The sequence below is a fragment of the Colobus angolensis genome, unplaced genomic scaffold (assembly GCF_000951035.1).
Source record: "Colobus angolensis palliatus isolate OR3802 unplaced genomic scaffold, Cang.pa_1.0 Scaffold322, whole genome shotgun sequence".
Classification (NCBI taxonomy): domain Eukaryota; kingdom Metazoa; phylum Chordata; class Mammalia; order Primates; family Cercopithecidae; genus Colobus; species Colobus angolensis.
In genome coordinates this window covers 986184-991749 of record NW_012116511.1, presented here as the reverse complement: position 1 = coordinate 991749, position 5566 = coordinate 986184, and the positions used below count along the sequence as shown (strand labels likewise).

Below are 5566 nucleotides of genomic sequence, written 5' to 3'. Positions count from 1 at the left end.
GCAATCTAACATAAAAACATCAATCACCAAAGAGCACTTTTTAAGGAATTATGAAAACTTTTTGTCATCTTTCTATTTGCATTTTTAGTTTTATTCCTCTGAAGTCCAAAAGCTGAGACAATAAAAGATTCCTAAAAGTTTTGCTGGCGGCATATGCTGTCTCCTGGATCAATACCTCATTCTGCTCTGAGAAAAAGTATCTCCTACCGTGGCTGAACTCGAAGGGATGGAACATTTATCAAAAATCAGTTCCAGGCTGCGCGTGTATAAAAGAAGGAAAATTGAGGTACAGAAACAAGGATGTGGCTGTCACATACAACAATGTCGGGCAATTCTCTTGGGTAGCAGCCTTGCTACCATGGGAGGTGATAGTGTTGTAGGACTCTTTAGTTCAGCTAAGAGTTGGGTTCTTGTCACACAGCCATGAAATATAAGGCTCATATTCACTTTGAAGGGTGAGAAAAATGGAATTTATTGGGCGAAAAGGAAAAAAGGGGGAAAGAGTGGCTCTCAGCAGAGCGAGAATCCTGCTAGTATATGCTTCTCACCTCACAGATTGAATTCCAAGTTTCCCACACCAGAATAAGAGAGAGGCCAGGTCCTCCTTGCTGCAAACTGCGTGAACTTCCATGGCTCCACCCCATTCTCTTAGTGCACAGGCTGGTTGGAGGTTCTCCAGGGACCTCTTCATACTCCGGTGTCTCAATAGCAGCATGGCGTTCCAGTGGAACATAACATCTCATCCACTATGGCCTGATGATATTCTTCCAACCATTGCCAGACCACATGAAATAAAAACTGAAATATTCAACTCAAATACTTTGCATATGTTAGTCACCAAGATGTTTACTGACTAGATAGATAGCCCAAAGTGGGGTGGATGATGATACACTAAAGAAGTAAGAAGCCTACTAAGAAGATAAGATACATAAGATAAGCAGAATATGATATACAGCCAACTATGATGGAAGCTTTAGAAAGTACCCTGGGGCTGGAGTTTCCCACAGTGTCCTGGAAGCGAATGGATCTTGATTTGGAATCTAAATAATGGACATAGTTTAGATAGCAAAGAAACTGGAGAAAGCAGAACCAATATAATGAACTCAAAGTAAAAAACCAGAAATAAACGAGTCATGTTTTGGAACCTCAGGGAGGACCATGCTGCTTGGAATAGCAACCACATGGTAGGGAACTACAGGAGACAGGGTCTGAAGATTGCAGAAAGGCTTAGAATGTTAAGAGTTTATAGATATGCCTAAGCTTGGGAGAGTCATTGAACTGAGAGTAGGTTCCATGCTTTGGAAAGATTATTTAGGCCGCTGAGTCAAATAAATGACAGAAAAGCATTCTTTCTTGAAGCAAATTGTGTATGAGATGGAAGGCCTTAGCCTTTACTAAACATTCATGCACGCACCAATTTTCCTTTGTTTTTGAAAACATAGATATTTATGTTAATGTTTTAAACATTTAAGAAACAAAAATATTAATTTTTTTCATACATCCTGGTCTGAAAGGGAGTGACATCTATAAAGCTTACAGACACCAAGCAGGTGAAACACACCAAAAGGGGCTGTCTGTATCCATTATGCTAAAGCATTTGAAACAGTCATTTTTTTAATTATAAGGATTTATTTTTATTTTACTTTTTAAAAATTTTTATTCCCGTAGGTTACTGGGGAACAAGTGGTGTTTGGTTACATGCGTAAGTTCTTTAGTGGTAATTTGTGAGATTTTGGTGCACACATCACTGGAGCAGTATTCACTGCACCCAATTTGTAGTCTTTTATCCCTCACCCTTTCCCCCATCTTTTCCTGAGTCCCCAAAGTCCACTGTGTCATTCCTATGCCTTTTCATCCTCATAACTTAGCTCCCGCTTATGAGTGAGAACATACGATATTTGGTTTTCCATTCCCGAGTTACTTCACTTAGAGTAATAGTCTCCAGTATCAACCAGGTCACTGCGAATGCCATTAATTCATTCCTTTTTATGGTTAAGTAGTATTCCATCATATATATACCGCAGTTTCTTTATCCACTTGTTGATTGATGGGGATTTGGGTTGGTTCCACATTGTTGCAATTGAGAATTCTGCTGAAACAGCTGTTTTTGAACATACAAGAATTCAAGATCAGTAATTTCCTATGGCTTAAGTTATTAAAATCTTACTTTTGTGAAGATTAGTGTCTCCGTTGGTTCTTTTTATCTAGCAAGACTTATCAGAGTTGTCTGTAATTCACAACACCTCCAATAAATTTGAAGGAAAAAGTGGTGAGCACAGTCATAGTAACTTAAGTTTCATATTTTATATTTTTTTCTTTTTCTTTTTTTGAAATGGAGTCTTGCTCTGTCACCCAGGCTGGAGTGTGGAGTGCAGTGGCACAATCTCAGCTCATTGCAACCTCCATCTCCCAGATTCAAGCTATTCTTTTGCTTCAGCCTCCTGAGTAGCTGGGATTACAGGTGCGTGCCACCATGTCGGGCTAATTTTTGTATTTTTAGTAGAAATGGGGTTTCACCATGTTGGCCAGGCTGGTCTCGAACTACTGACCTTGTGATCTACCCGCCTTGGTCCCCCAGAGTGCTGGAATTACAGGCGGGAGCCACTGTGCCCAGCCAATTTTTGTATTTTCAAAGAAACTAAACAATCACTTATCTGGGAGGTTTAGTTAAATTAATGAACAAAAATAGCAATGAGCCAGAGTCCCAGAACTTTGGAAATTTTGAGTCACAAACACCCTGGTGTTTTGGCCTTTGAGTCAAACTTATATGGTTTATCCCTGCTTCTGCCTCGTTGACAGCCAAAGCTTATGGTTTAGCAGCACAGATTACTATCCTAGGGGGTTTTGCCAGAGATGGTAACTGTGAACTGTGCTATTGAATTTTATCAAAAGCTGGATGTGTGACTGAGAAGTCTTGATAGTTTGAAGATGTCATTTACCTTTGGATTAATTTATCAATTCCAATTAATAATCATGCATGGTTATATGTTTTACTTACTATGAGACTAGTTTTCTTTTTTTTTTTTTTTTTTTTTGTTGAGACGGAGTCTCGCTGTGTCACCCAGGCTGGAGTGCAGTGGCCGGATCTCAGCTCACTGCAAGCTCCGCCTCCCGGGTTTATGCCATTCTCCTGCCTCAGCCTCCCGAGTAGCTGGGACTACAAGCGCCCGCCACCTCGCCCGGCTAGTTTTTTGTATTTTTTAGTAGAGACGGGGTTTCACCGTGTTCGCCAGGATGGTCTCGATCTCCTGACCTCGTGATCCGCCCGTCTCGGCCTCCCAAAGTGCTGGGATTACAGGCTTGAGCCACCGCGCCCGGCGAGACTAGTTTTCATGTGGAAGAATAAATAGGTAAAAATAACTAAAAATGCTTGACTTGCACTTCCAGATGTTAAAAAGTGTTATACTATTAACAGCATGGTTCTGGAGGAAAAGAGAACAGATACTGAAACAGAATAGAAACTTAGAAACATAAATATTCATATGGAAGTACTGAAAAGATCTTTAAAATTGGTGACAAAGAAGGGATTAGTCAATACATTTTGTTGGGAAAATGCCTCATAACACCTACACAATAAATTCCTCAGATAAGTTAAATATGTAAATATGAAAAATTAAAAAGGGTTTAAAATAATCTAAGATTACATAATAAAAATAAAATATTGATAGATTTGACTAAAAAGGAAAAACTCATATGTATATATATATATCACAGTTGACCCTTGTGTGACACAGGGGTTGGGACCCTGACTCCGCTATGCAGTTGAAAATTTGCATATAACTTTTGACTACCCCCAAACTTAACTACTAATAGCCTACTGTTGATCAGAATCTTAACTGATAACATAGTCAATTAACACATATTTTGTATGTTATATGTATTATATACAGTACTGTTACAATAAAATGAGTTAGAGAAAAGAAAATGTTATTAAGCAAATAACAAGGAAGAGAAAGCATATTTGCTATTTACGATGTGGGTGGAAGTGGATTATCATAAAGATCTTCACACCCATCTTCTCGAGGTGAGTAGGCTGAGGAGGAGGAGGAGGAAGAGGAGAGTTGGTCTTGCTGTCTCAGGGGTGGCAGAGGCAGAAGAAAATCTGCATGTAAGTGAACCTGAGAGGTTCCAACACATGTTGTTCAAGGTCAACTCTATAATCCATAAAACCAACTAAAAAATTAATATACCAATAGAAAAAAATAGGAATAGGTAACTCTTGCACAAAATTTTAAACCAGTATCTAAAAATCTACATTATTTGCAATAAAAAGAATTAAATACCATCTCCATTTATTCCATTGGAAAATGTGAAAATTAGCAAGAGTGCAAGGTCAAATGTTATCTTACACATTGCTAAGGGGACAACTTGCCCTGTCATATTATTCCCATTTTATAGATGAAAGTCCTGGAGTTTACAGGGTAACTCGCCTAAGGTTCCTTTGCTTGTAAAGGCAAAAGTGATTTGAATCCAATCTATCCAACTTCAAAGGGTACTAATGCAAGCCAAAAACATTAAAAATATTTCCACATTCTGACCCCAAAATAGCATTTCTAAGAATGTGCCTGGAGACATTAACAGAAATGAACACAAAAGTGTTTGCCATAGCAATGGTCAGAATAGCAAAGAAATTGGACAGACAAAATTTCCACAATAGGAATTGGCCAATGAAATACAGTAATTTATATTTAAAATAAAATACTATGTAGTAATTAAAAATTTTATCTAGAAAAATCACAATATAGAGAGAAACAGTCATGGATGTGGTTAACTGAAAATAGATTTAAAACAGTATGATTCAGTTTTGTGGAAAGAATAAAATAAAAGTAGAATGAAATGCTTGGTTACACAAAGACTGGGAAAGCATGTACTAGAAGGCAGAAGTAGCAATCTCTATTTGGAGGAATTAATGTTTTTTGTTTGTAGTCTGCTGCTCTTAAATTTTTCTCAATGAAAGAATTTTATCTTAATATCAGAAAAGTTAGAGTTTTATAGAGAAAAGGTAAAAAGTGATATTTACAGATTAGTGCTGGAGAGGCTTTTGGTCCATCTCTTCTAGTTCAGAAGATCAAAGGAGAGACCACCTTCTCCTCCTCCAGGCAAATCTGATTAGTGGGTGTGGTTCTGGTTACTTTGTTTTATCCGAAAAAATGGAAGATATCACCTACGAATCTGGAATCTTGGTTTCTCTTGAAAAATCAAAAGTTCTGGTGATAGTGGGTTCATACTTCTGAATGGCAGCAACTGAGTAGTGGCTGCCCCATTGAAAGACAGCAAGATTGGGAGCCTCACAGTACACATAAGGTAAGTTTGAAACAGGATGGATCTCAGACAGCTAATGTTTGCACCTCTCAAAGGAAGAAGGTTCTGACAAGTGTGACAAATACCCATGTATGCACATATATGTTCACAATAATATATCTTTGACTACACTTAATTCTTCCTTAGTTACCTTTCTTAAGCTCCTAGAAGAAATAACACTAACCAGAAAAAAATTTGCTATATCAATCTTAAGGCACATATCATAATAATGTATTGGAATTTAGACGTTGAATTCAAAGTCAAG

The 5566-nt window shown here is 37.8% G+C and overlaps 1 protein-coding gene across 1 annotated transcript in view; it reads right to left on the bottom strand.

Moving 5' to 3' along the window:
* SAMD3 (sterile alpha motif domain containing 3) overlaps nucleotides 1-5284 on the bottom strand; it is a 73668-nt gene extending 68384 nt beyond the window's left edge. Inside the window, exon 1 of the mRNA XM_011951648.1 lies at nucleotides 5021-5284. The gene's annotated coding sequence lies outside the window, so the exon portion shown is untranslated. The remainder of the gene's footprint in view (nucleotides 1-5020) is intronic.
* Between the last annotated feature and the right edge of the window lie 282 nt (nucleotides 5285-5566).